At 43.9% G+C, this 13,905-nt stretch overlaps 1 pseudogene; it reads right to left on the reverse strand.

The window, feature by feature from the left end:
* Positions 1-850: 850 nt before the first annotated feature.
* LOC129391828 (homer protein homolog 2-like) overlaps positions 851-13,905 on the reverse strand; it is an 18,226-nt pseudogene continuing 5,171 nt past the window's right edge.

Raw genomic sequence — 13,905 nt, forward strand, 5'->3', positions numbered from 1 at the left:
GGCCATGGCTCACGGGCCCAGCCGCTCCGCGGCATGTGGGATCTTCCCGGACCGGGGCACGAACCCGTGTCCCCTGCATCGGCAGGCGGACTCTCAACTGCTGCGCCACCAGGGAAGCCCTGGGCATCTAATTTAACACACACACCTAAGAGTCTCTGCTAGAACACTTTCTGGGGATGAAGACTGGCGGCACTCTGTGCTTTCCCTTAGGCATGCTCCAGAGCACCAGTATCTCCTGGAAGGGAACTTCTACACACATCTGATTTTTGTGGCTGCTGCCGAGGGGATGCCTCTTGATCACCTGGCTCTGGAGGTCAGAAGAGCTTGCATTCCTCGTCCTATAGGACTGTAATAACTGGCATCACCCGGAAAGGAGCTCATACCCTTGTCTGACGCCCTGATTTTTGTGACTGCTTCCACGGGGCACATCTGTTGATACATTGCCTGGCCTTGGTGGCCAGTGGGGCGTACACTCGTGGGTCTCACAGGACTGTAAGCAATGGAGAAAGAGTTCTTAAACAGCCATCCTTAGGCACAGCAAGAAGTAACCGACCCAGGCACTTTGTCTTTCTATGAAGAAGGCCTATTGGCTAATCATCATGACTGAGGCCTGAGGGGCAGGCTTCTAATTAGGTATGCGTTTAGGGGCTAATCATAATCTTTTCTAGAGACCTTGGAGGGTGGACGTTATCTTTGTGTTTATCCTCTGCCATGCTACAGAGTGCCATGTCTTCTGGAGGGGATCTTTACCTGCATTGGTGCCCTGTTTTTTTTGTGTGGTGCCCAGTTTTCGGTGGCTGCCACCCAGGAAACACCCCTTGATCACCTGGTTCTGAGGACCAGGAGGGCTTGCATTCCTGAGTCCCACAGGACTGTGGCAATTGGAGAGATGGTTCTTGGCAGGCTGCCACCCCCAGGGCACAGTGGACTGAGGCATACCCTCCAATCTTTCTGTGAAGAAGCCTTCTTTGCTTATCTTAGAGCATCAGCTTGAGGGGCAGACTTCAGTTTTGGCACACAGTTAGTGGCTTATAGAGCCACTCTCAAGGCGTGTAGGCTGTTGACACCATCTTGGCACTCTCCATCTGCCTTTCTCCAGCTCACTGGTATCACCAAGAAAAGAGCTATGCTCATCAGGAGCCCTGATTTTTGTAACTGTGGCCCAGGGGATAACTCCAGATCACCTGGCTCTGGTGGCTGTCAGGGCTTATGCTTACAGTTCCACAGGACTGTGTGTATTTGCATACTTTAAAAGCTGCTGCCTGAAGGTCTGACTTCCAGTCAGCATGAGCGTGAATCTAGGTACTGAGATCCTCTTCTTTGGGACATTGACAGGTCTTGGCACATTCTTAACTACTGGGAGCTATTAAAAATAGAATAGGCTGTTTGGACAAGTACAGAATTTGAGGGAAAATCAAGATTTGGGGCAGGGTTGAGCAAGTTGTATCTTCTAGACAAGGTTACGCCTTCAAGACTGGGAGAGGTGGTTGTTTCATCTACTGGATAGAAACCTACACAAAGAGTCAAGCAAAATGAAGAAACAGAGGAATAGTTTCCAAATGAAAGAACAAAATAAAAACCCCAGAAAAAAGCTTTAGTGAAATAATTAAATGATATTTAATTATTTACCTGATAAATAATTTTCCTGGTAAAGAGTTCAAAGTAATTGTCATAAAGATGCTCACTGAACTGGGGAGAAGAATGGATAGACGCAGTGAGAACTTCAACAAAGAGATGGAAAATATAAGGAAGTACCAAATAGAAGTAACAGAGCTGAAGAGTACAATAACTGAACTGAAAAATACACCAGAGGGTTCAACAGCAGACTAGATGAGGCAGAAAAAACAATCCGTCAACTTGAGGACAGGGCAGTGGACCTCACCCAATTAGAGCAGGAAAAAGGAAAAAGAATGAAAAGAGTGAAGGTAGCTTGAGGGAATTATGGGACAACACCAAATGGACTAACATTTGCATTATAGGAGTCCCAGAAGGTGAAGAGAGAGAGAGAAGGGGCAGAAATCTTATTGGAAGAAATAATGACTGAAAACTTCCCTAACTTGGGGAAAGAAACAAACATCTGGAGCCAGGAAGCCCAAAGACTACCAAAAGAGAGGAATCCAAAGAGACCCACACCAAGCACACTATAATTAAAGTGTCAAAAGTTAAAGACGAGAGAATTTTAAAAGCAGCAAGAGAAAAACAACTTGTTGCATACAAGGGAACCCCCATAAAACCATCATTAGATTTTTTTTTAGCATACACTTTGCAGGCCAGAAGGGAGTGGCATGATATATTCAAAGTGATGAAAGAAAAAAAAAAAAACAAAACTTCCAACCAGGAATACTGTACCCAGCAAAGTTACCATTCAGAATTGAAGGAGAGATAAGAGTTTTACGGACAAGCAAAGCTAAAGGAATTCATCACCACTAAACTACCCTTACAAGAAATGTTAAAGAACCTTCTTTAAGCTGAAAGAAAGGCTGCTAAGTAGTAACAAGGACACATATGAAAGTATAAATCTCATTGGTAAAGGTAAATATACAGTAAAGGTAGTGGTTTGATTACTTATAAAGCTAGTATGATTAAAAGACAAAAGTAGTACTAATGAGTATAGTAATTAGCTAAGGGATATATAAGATAAAAATATGTAAAATGTGACATCAAAAACATTAAGCAGGGGGTGGAGAGGAGTAAAAATGTTGAGTGTTATAATGGGCTCAAACATAAGTTGTTATCAACTTAAAATAGACTGTTATAAGTTGTTACATGTAAGCCTCATATAACCAGAAAGCAAAAACCTACAGTAAATGCACAAAAGATAAAGAGAGAGGAATATAAGCATACCACAAAAGAAATCAAGTCACAAAGGAAGAGGAAGAAGAAGAAGAAGGAAAAGAAGAGGAAAGAGAAGAAGAAAGGAAGAGAGAGGAACTATAAAAATAACCAGAAAACAATTAACAAAATGGCAGTAAGCATATACCTATCAATAATTACCCTAAATGTAAGTGGGCTAAATTCTCCAATCAAAAGATTTAGAGTGGCTGAATGGATTAAAAAAAACAAGACCCATCTATAGGCTACTTACAAGAGACTCACTTTAAATGTAAGGACACACAGACTGAAATTCAGTGAAGAGATGAAAAAAGATATCCCATGCAAACGGAAACCAAAGGAAAGCTGGAATAGCTATACTTATATCAGACAAAACAGACAATAAAAGACTGGAATGAGAGATAAAGAAGGGTGTTACATAATGATAAAGGGGTCAGTCCAACAAGGGGCTATAACATTTATATATGCACTGAATGCGGAAGCACCTAAATATGTAAAGTAAATATTAACAGGCCTAAAGGGGGGGAATAGACAGCAACACAATAGTAGTAGGGGACTTTAATACTCCACTTACATCCAGACAGAAAATCAATAAAGAAACAGTGGTCTCAAACAACATGTTAGAGCAGATGGACTTAACAGATATTTATAGAACAATCCATCCAAAAGCAACAGAATACACATTCTTCTTAGGTGCACATGCAACATTTTACAAGATAGCTCGTATGTTAGACTGCAAAGCAAGACTTAATAAATTTAAGAGAATTGAAATCATATACGCATCTTTTCTGACCACAATGGTATGAAACTAGAAATTAATTACACAAAGAAAACTGGAAAATTCATAAATATGTGGAGATTAAACAACATGCTACCGAACAACCAATGCGTTGAAGAAGAAATCAAAAAATACCTTGAGACAAATGAAAACAAAAATGTGACATACCAAAATTGATGGGATGCCGTAAAAACAGTTCTAAGAGGGAAGTGGTTTTGTTTTTTGTGGTTTTTTTGTGGCACGCGGGCCTCTCACTGTTGTGGCCTCTCCCATTGCGGAGTACAGGCTCCGGACGCACGGGCTCAGTGGCCATGGCTTACGGGACCAGCCGCCCCGTGGCATGTGGGATCTTCCCGGACCGGGGCACGAACCCGTGTCCCCTGCATCGGCAGGCGGATTCTCAACCAGTGCGCCACCAGGGAAGCCCCCGAAGTGGTTTTTTTTTTTTTAAAAATACGTTTAATTAAACAAATATTTATTAAGCACCTACTTTGTGCCAGGCACTGTGTTAGGCACCCTCACTGCATGCTGTCCACATAGCATAGTAATCTCAGAAATTAAAACCAAGGAAAGGAAAGTTGTCACAACCCTACAAACTGGGGGCGGGTAAAAGCAGGCGGAGTGCACATAGGCGATTCCCGTGCCAGAAAACACACCCACCAGAAACTTGTTTTCTTTCTCGGGACAAGTCTCTGCTAAGTGATTGTTTTAAAGCATCTCTGTATATACTGAGAGGGAAGTTGCTGTCACCACACCCCCATACACTGAGGCCTGATGGACATTCGAATACTATGAATGCTACTCAAAAACAGGAGGTGGAAAGGGTATTTATATTTGGATTAGAAAATACTCTTTCAGTTCATATGGTTGCAACAGCCCTTAAGAAAGATGTAAACATCCCTGTCCTGAATGCATAGACGTTTAAGGTAGACCTAGTTCTGGATTCCTGATTCAGAATGGTCCAGTTGTCTGCAAACTTGCAAGGCCAGAGAAGCGAGGGGAGATTTCTATTCTGGAGAGGAGAGAGGGGACGGCATCCCTGGTTTGGAGACACGCCAACCTGCACCTGCATTTACAGAAGCAACGCGAATGGGAGGACATCCTGGTGCTACTGTGTCTCACGCACGCACTGGGGACTCAGGAATGGCCCTAGTTGTTGGCGCCCAGCATGGAGGGGCCCCTGCGGAAGTCGTGCAGGTCGTCAGTCTTCCCATCCAGCACCTCCAAGAAGCTCTTCAGCTCCACCTTCAGGTGGCGCTGTCGGTACTTCCTCTTCTCAATGTCTGTCTTCAGAGAACACACGTTGTCTTCTAGGTTCTGACTGTGTGCTGCCTCTAATTTCTCAGCGATGTATTTACACTCTGACCTGAGTTGTGGAATGACTTCACTTTGTTTTTGGAGGTCTTTCAACTTCGTCTCCTTTTCTCAGAGTTCTGATTCCAGCTCCTCAACTCTTCTCTTCAGCTGGATAGTCTTCTCCTTCTCTCTGTTTATCTCACTGCATTGCTCTTCCGGCTCATCAAATCTTGTTCCGGAGCTGGTCGTTCTCATCGTGGCAGAGGGAGAACTGCTCTCTTCCACTGCTCCACGCTGGCTGCTGAGTCCTGTAGTGCCGTGGTCAGCTGGGTGTTGCTAGGAGGGAAGTTTATAGCAATAAATGTCTATCTCAAGAAACAAAATAAAGTCTCAAACAACCTAACTTTATACCTCAAGGAACAAGAAAAAGAAGAACAAAGACAAAAGTTTGTTGAAGGAAGGAAATAACAAAGATTAGAGTAGAAATAAGTGAAATAGAGACTAAAGAGACAATAGAAAAGATCGATGAAACTAAGATCTGGTTCTTTGAAAAGATAAAATTGACAAACCTTTAGCTAGACTTACCAAGATAAACAGAGAGAATACATAAAATAAATAAATAAAATCAGAAATGAAAGAGGAATGAACAATTATACACCAAAAAATTGGACAACCTTGAAAAAATGGATAAATTCCTAGCAACATACAACCTACCAAGACTTAATCATGATGAAATAGAAAATCTCGACAGACTGATTACTAGTAAGGAGATTGAATCCATAATAAAAAAAACTCCTAACAAACAAAAGTCCAGAACCAGATGGCTTCACTGGTGAATTCTACCAAACATTCAAAGAAAAATTGATACCAATCCTCTTCAAACTCTTCCAAAAAACAGAAGAGGAGCAAACTCTCCCAAACTCATCTTACGAGGCTAGCAATATCCTGATACCAGAACCAGATAGGGATGCCACAAGAAAAGAAAATTCCAGGCCAATATCCTTGATGAACATAGTTGCAAAAATTCTTAACAAAATATTAACAAACTGAATTCAACAATCCATTAAAATAATCATACACTATGGTCAAGTGGGGTTTATTCCAGGGATGCAAAGATGGTTCAACATCTGCAAATCAGTCAATGTAATACATTAACAAAAAGAAGGATAAAAACCATTTGATCATCTCGATAGATTCAGAAAAAGCATTTAACAAGATTCAACATCCATTTATGATAAAAACTCAACAATTGTGGGTACAATTTTTACTTTGTAGAAAATATTTTTCTTTATAGAGAAATGTTTTATAAAAAAACATAAAACTTCTTTGCTGAGACTTTCCATTTCTTCATTTTTTTCAAGAAAGTTTGTAATTGCTTATTGAAGCATTTTTATGATGGCTGCTCCAGAATTCTTGCCCCATACTTCCAACTGCCAGTTGAGCTTGGCATTGCCCTCAGCTGGTTGTCTTTTCTCATTCAAATTGTGGTTTTCCTTGTTCTTGGTATGACGAAGGATTTTCAACTGTATCCTGGATATTTTGGTTATTATGTTATGAGTCTTAATCTTATTTAACTCCTCTGTTTTTGCAGGAAGTCACCCTTTTCAGGTTTAATGTATACTTTCAGGCCTACTTTTATGGGTTAGGGTTCCAAGGTTTAGTTTTTGGAGTTCTTGCCTGGCAGCGCGGCCTGCGAGGCCGGCGTGCTTCTACTGGGCCTGGGGCTCTGCATGGCACTGGCTGGAGGTGGGGAGACTCGGGGCTCCATGACGCTTTCTCCCTTAGGTGTCTGGCGGGGGAGCCCACAGCACCAGCTCTGTTGGGCCTCCTCTCTCCCATCCTTTGGCCCAAGGGCAGCCTTTCCTGTTGTCTTCCTGTTTTGTCAATGCCTAGTGGCGATTCAGATTGCAGGCCCCTGCGCCAGCCCTGGGTATGTGAGAGATAAAAAGCAACGCCGGGACATACAACATGTTGTTTTCAAGTCTCGTGGCCCCAGCCAGCCTGACTTCTTCTTTCCAGCTTTCAGGATCCTTTGATGGGTGTCTGCTGGATTATGTCCAGGGAGGAGGAACTGGAAAAGGGAGTCCACGCCATCCAACCTGTTCTGGAACTAGAAGTCCAGTTCTGGGAGGTTTTACCATCACAATATTTTCTCTCTAAAACGAGGAGCCATGATGGCTCCTAGATGACAGCTTGGCAGATGGCAACCCACACAAATGGCACTGGGGCTTGAGGTTGCCGGAAGGTTCCCATCATTTGTGAGGGGCGGAGAGAAGGCAGGCAAGAGAGGAGCTGGGAGAGGGGTGCGAGGAAGTGGTCCAGAGCATCCTGCAGCTACCCAGCCTGCTGTGACCCTGGCCCCACGGACCGCCCCCCCCGCGATGGGGCACGAAGCACAGCACAGTGTGTAAATTGCAAATGATCTGGGATGGGGGGACAGGGGGATGAGGAAAAGGAAAAGGGAGACAGTGAGTGAGGACAGGAGGACAGGCTGCTTCGGGAGCCTCAGCGTCCATCCAGTGTCTCCTCACGGACCTGGGGGCTGACATTCCTCGTGGGAGGCTCGCACCATCCCCGTCCCCACCCCCCAGGGCTCAGGGACCCCCGCAAGCAAGAAGGGAAGGCAGAGCCGGGCCTGGGGCCAGGAGGAGCGTCTGGGGACGCGGGGTCCCCAGGTGGTGCAGGAGGAGGCCACTTTTCTCAGCCGTTCCAGTCCCAGAGATAAAAATACCAGTTTGCAAAATCAGCTGCTAATCTTGTTGCTAGGTAGAGTTCAACCCCAGAATTGCCATTTTGTGCTAAGTTTGGCTGAACAGCTTTTCCTGGGAATTAGACTCAGACACAGGCCCAGGTCTTAGAGGGGGCACAAGGAGACAGGCGCTTTGCTCATAGCCTTGTGAGGGGACAGACCAACAGACAGGGTGTGTGTCACACCCAAACTGTGGAGGGACAGTGGCCCCGTGGAGGAGTCCCCACTCCACGGGGAGTCTGTGTGCAGGCAGCACACGGGGCTGGGGGCTCCCAACAGGGAGGGGCTGGGGGCAGGGGATACTGCACTGAGCACCCTTGGGCGCCTTGGGGGCGGGGTTCCTGAGGTGCGGCCTAGAACCCAGCCCCTCCAGCTGAGGACGTGGGACCCGGGGACCAGAAGCCCTAGGGGACTGTGAGCCCTGGAGGGGCAGGGGAGAGGGTTAGGAGCCAGGTGGGGGGGATGAGGCTGAGGTGCTCTGCACAGAAAGGCCTGGAACTGCTGACGTGGCCACAGCAAAAGGAGGCATCTTAATGACTGTAATTAAAATGCCAAGGAGGGTCTGTAGTGGCCAGGTGGTTGCTGAATCCTGCTGAAGAGCTGCAAGGGCCTGAGACCAGGGGCCGCGGGCCAGCCAGGCCTCTCGGGCCTCTGGGCCAGGAGGGGGAGGGCCGTGCCCTCCTGGGAGCTTACACTCTGGTCCTTCTTCCTGGCCTCATGGACCTCACGGGGACAATTGTAGGACCTTCTCCCCAGGCTGTTTTGTTCGTCTGTTGGTTTGCTGGTTTGGGCCACGTTGCGTGGCCTGGCCCCCAGCAGGGAAAGCACTGAGTCCTAACCACTGGACCGCCAGGGAGCTGCCTTCCCCAGGCTGCATTCACACCCAGCCGCATTCTGCTTCCTCTGGGTCCTTGCTCTGCTGGGAGGCACGAAGTCAGAGAGGGCTCAGAGTCCCTGGGGCCTGGTGGGGAACCCGAGCTTCCCGGGCAGAGGCCCACTGGGGGCCACACAGCAGTGGCACCAACCAGACTGGCTCCCGCCCTCTGCTCCCAGCCTAGAGCCTGGGTCATACGGAGGGGGCCGGGCGTGGCCCAGGGACCCATACACGATCTGTCAGGCACAGTCCTCACCCCGCGTCTGCCGCCTTCTCCTTTCTGGACCCGGTTGTCAACAGCCTCTGCCTAGGAAGGCCACTAAGGTTGCCTCTCCAGGGCCCCTGGGAGGATGCTGACACCCCTGCCCCTCCAAGTGCAGGAAGGGCTCCCTAAAATGTGACATTGCAGAGGAGAAAGAATCCTGGGCCTGGGCCACGTGTTTGATTTAGAACACAGCCCTGGCAGTGCAGGAGTCTGGCTGGCAGCCACTGGAGGCCACGGGAGGGCAGCATGTTTGCTCTCCTAGAAGCAGGAGGCAGGGCTGCCAGGACTGTCCCCCTCCTACGGGCCACCAGCTGTTCTTTTTGTTTGTTTGTTTTAATAACAGCTTTATTGAGGTATAATTCACATAGCATAAAATTCACCCTTTTAAAGTGTACAATTCAGTGGTTGTTAGTGTATTCACAGAGTTATGCAACAATCACCACTATCTAAATGTAGACTCTTTTCATCACCCCAGAGAGAAACCTCATACCCATTAGCAGTCACTACTAATCCCACCCCCCCATCCCCAGGCCTAATCACCCACTAATCTGTCTGTATGAATTTGCCTGTTTCATAGGATGAAGTTGGACCCCTACCTCACACCATACACAAAAATTAACCAAAATGGATTAACAACCCAAATATAAGAGCTAAAAGCATAACACTCTTAGAAGAAAAAACATAAATCTTCAGAACTTTGGATTTTATATTGGCTTCTTAAATATTACACCAAAAGCACCACCACCAACGAAAATTAAAGTGGACTTTATTAAAATTAAAGATTTTTGTGCATCAAAAGACATTATCAAGAAAGTGAAAATATACAGAGTAGAAGAAAATAAGGTTTTAATATCCAGAATGTAGAAAGAACTCCTACAACTCAACAACAAAAAGGTAAATCAACTAAAATATGGGCAAAGGACTTCAATAGACATTTCTTCAAAATAAATATACAAATAATCAATAAGCAGATGAAAATATCCTCCATGTCAATACTCAATAGGGAAGTGCAAAAACTACAATGAGATACACTGCACCCATACTAGGATGGTTATAATTTTTTTTTAGAAAGGCAAATAACAAGTGTTGGTGAGCATGTGGAGAAATTAGAACACTTGCATATTCCTGGTGGGAATGTAAAATGGTGCAGGTTCTGTAGAAGACAATTTGGTGGTTCCTTAGAAAATTAAACATAGGATGACCATATGACCAAGCAATTCCACTCCTAGATATATGCCCAAATGTATTGAAAACAGGGACTCAAACAGATACTTGTGCACCATTGTTCACTGCAGCATTACTCACAATAGCCAAAAGGTGGAAAGAACAGAAATGTCCATCCACTGATGACTGAATAAAAAAAATGTAGTATATCCAAGCAACGAAATAAAAATGAATGAATTTCTGATATAGCAGTTCACCCTTATCCATGGTTTCACTTTCCAAGGTTTCAGTTACCCATGGTCAACTGTGATCCGAAAATATTAAATAGAAAAATTTTAGACAATTCATAAGTCTTAAATTTCTGCCATTCTGTGTAGTGTGATGAAATCTTGTGCCATTCTGCCTGAGATCCCCAATCACTGACATTGTCTGCTCCTGACATTCAACCACTGACATCATCATGGCTAATAGATGGGGGACTGGAATAATTAAAAAAATACTTTATCCAAAAAAAAAAATGAGGCAAGAAAGGGAGGATTGAAAGAATATAAAACAGGTGAGATAAATAGAAAACAAGGATTCACATAGTAGGTTTAAACTCAAATATATCAGGAAGTACATTAAAGGTAAAGGGACTAATTACTCCAAGATAAATACTAAGACAGACTGGATCAAAGCAAGTTAAACTGTATGTTGCTACAAGAGGCACATCTTAAATATAAAGATGCAGAGAGGCTGTCAATAAAGGGATGGGAAAATACAGACCATGTGTGTTACAGGTCCCCAAGACTACTCTCAGGCTTGGTGCTTCACTAGAAGGACTCACAGGACGTCAGAAGAGCTGTTATATTCACACTTGTGGTTTTTTAAGGCAGAAGGAGACAGATTAACATCAGCAAAGGGGAAAGGTGCATGAGTGAAGTCCAGGGGAAACCAGGCACCAGCTTCCAGGGGTCCCCTCCCAGTGAAACTGCATGGGACACACCTAATTCTCTGGATAACAATGTGTGATGACACATACAAGGCATAACCAACTGAGGAGCTCACCTGAGCCTTGGTGTCAAGGGTTTTTGTTGGGAATTGGCTGCACTGTCTATATGACTAACCTTAGCTACTCAGTCTGCATCCCCCAGAGATAAAGCTGTTACAGCATAGCCCAGTGTCTCAGGCACACAGAAACAGGCATTCACCACAAGTCGCGTAAGCTATCTGATTGTATAGGTCAGCTAGGGCTGCCATAACAAAATACCATGGACTGGGTAGCTGAAACAAGAGAAATTTATTTTCTCACGGTTCTGGCGACTGGAATATCGAAATGTCAGCATTGGTTTCTCTGAGGCCTCTTTTCATGGCTTGCAGACGGCCACCTTCTCCTTGTGTCCTCACATGGCCTTTTCTCTGTGCATCCATAGTGTCTTTCTGTGTGTCCCAATCTCCTTATAACATTAAAATGTTACAAAATCTATTAGCAAAATTGGATTAGGGCCCACCCAAATGACCTCATTTTAACTTATTTATCTCTTTAAAGGCCCTCTCTCCAAATATAGTCACATTCTGAAGTACTGGGGATTAGAGTTTCAACACATGAATTTGGAGGAGACACATTTAAGTTCCTAACCCTGGTCAAACTGATAGAGCATGGGCCAAGGCCTCAGGAATATCAAAACATGATTTTTAGGCAGGATATTCCAAGAGTGCAGAAGTTATTTCCCAGCAGCCAGTCAAGGATCAGTCCTTTCTTGGAATGTGCAGGGTTTGGGCAAACCAAGTCTAATGTGTTAACCTTTACTGCATACCATGCAGGCACTAACCAAAAGAAAGCTAATGTAGCTATACTATTATTAAATAAAATAAACACTAAGAAAATAAAGGTAACTGGAGATAGAGACATAATAATTAAAAGGTATATTTGACAGAAATACACAAAAATTAAAAATCTTGTATAAACCTAATAACATAAAATATATCAAAATATATAAAGTAGGGCTTCCCTGGTGGCACAGTGGTTGAGCGTCTGCCTGCCGATGCAGGGGACATGGGTTCGAGCCCCGGTCCGGGAAGATCCCACATGCCGCGGAGCGGCTGGGCCCGTGAGCCATGGCCGCTGAGCCTGTGCGTCCGGAGCCTGTGCCCCGCAACGGGAGAGTCCACAACAGTGGGAGGCGCACGTACCACCCCCCCCAACACACACACACACTATATATATATATATATATATATATATATATATATATATATATATATATATATATATATATAGTAAAAATTGACAATACTAAAAGGAGAAATTTAAAAATTGGCAATTATAGTGCAAGACCTAACCTACCTCCCTTAATATATGAGAGAACAAGCAGACAAAAATCTCAGTAAGGACAAAATCTGAATAACATGATGAACAAACTTGACATATTTGACATATATAGAAACCATACCTAATAATGACAGAATGCAGACTACTTTCCAATGTCTATGGAACATTACAAAAAGTGATCATATGGTTGAGCCATAAGCTTCAACACGTTTTAAAAGATTTAAATTATTCGGATTATGTCCTAGGAGTTGAGGGGAACTTTTGTATTCTGTTAAAGAGTATCTACAAAAACAGTCTTAGTGATGAAATATTGAAAACTTCCCCCCTGAGATTGGGAATGAGACAGGATACCCATAATTACCCTACTATTCAGCATTGTATTGGAGACTTAGCCAGTGCAAAAGACAAGTAGAAAAAGACCTAAAGTTTGGACAGGAAGAAATAAAATAGTCATTACTTACAGATGACATTATTGTGTAAATAAAATATCCAAAAGAATTTCAGGCAACTTATTAGAATTAATATGTGAAATTAGCAAGGTTGCTGGCTATAATATCAATACTTTAAAATTTCTATTTATATGGACCAGCAACAATTAAAATATTTTAAGAGTTATCATTTCTGATGGGATTAAAAAGCACCAAATATGTAGTAATAGGGTAACAAAAGACATGCAAATCCTTTACACAGGAAACTATGAACTTTAAATAAATGGAAGGATGTATACCATGTTTGTGGATTGGAAGACAATATTGAAATAATTTCAATCCTCTGCAATCTGAGCTATGTATTTAATGCATATTACTCCCCCAAAATATCAGCAGGTGTGTACGTGAAATTGAGAAGCTGTTTCTAAAATCTACCTGAAATTGCGAAGGACCAAGAACAGGAAAGATAAAGGGGGAGGAACAGAGGAGCAACAGCAACAAAGCTGGAGGACTTTTACCAGCAGCATCATCACTCACTGCAAAGCTACAGTAATTAGCCAGGGTGGCCTTAGTCAAGGGTAGACAAATAGACCAATGGAACTGAACTGAGTCCAGAAACAGGCCCACACATGTATGACAGCGTTAGCACTTGCTTATAAATTGGGGGAAGAAGAGTCTTTTGCAAAATTACTGCTGGGTGAATTGAATACACGTATGGAAAAAAATCTTGATGTTTACTTTATATTACACACACACACAGACACACGTGTGCACATGCACATACACACTCTTAATTCATAAGGATTGTAGAACTAATTCAGAGGGAGAAACGATAAAGTTGTAGGAAAAAGACGTAGGAGAATATCTTTATGACCTTGGGGGTAGGCAATAACTTCTTAAATAGGATATAAAAAGCATAATGCCATGGAGGAAAAAATTGATACATTTAATCACATTGAAATTAAGAACTTATATTTATCAAAAGATAATGTGCGAGAAGGTGAAAAGGCAAGCCAGAGTGGCAAAAGATATTTCCAATGCATATATCTGACAAAGGATTCTGATCCAGAATATTCAAGAATTTCTAGGGCTTCCCTGGTGGCGCGGTGGTTGAGAGTCCGCCTGCCGATGCAGGGGATGCGGGTTCGTGCCCCGGTCCGGGAAGATCCCACATGCCGCGGAGCGGCTGGGCCCGTGAGCCACGGCCG

This window comes from Physeter macrocephalus, unplaced genomic scaffold (assembly GCF_002837175.3).
Source record: "Physeter macrocephalus isolate SW-GA unplaced genomic scaffold, ASM283717v5 random_141, whole genome shotgun sequence".
NCBI classification, from domain to species: Eukaryota; Metazoa; Chordata; class Mammalia; order Artiodactyla; family Physeteridae; genus Physeter; species Physeter macrocephalus.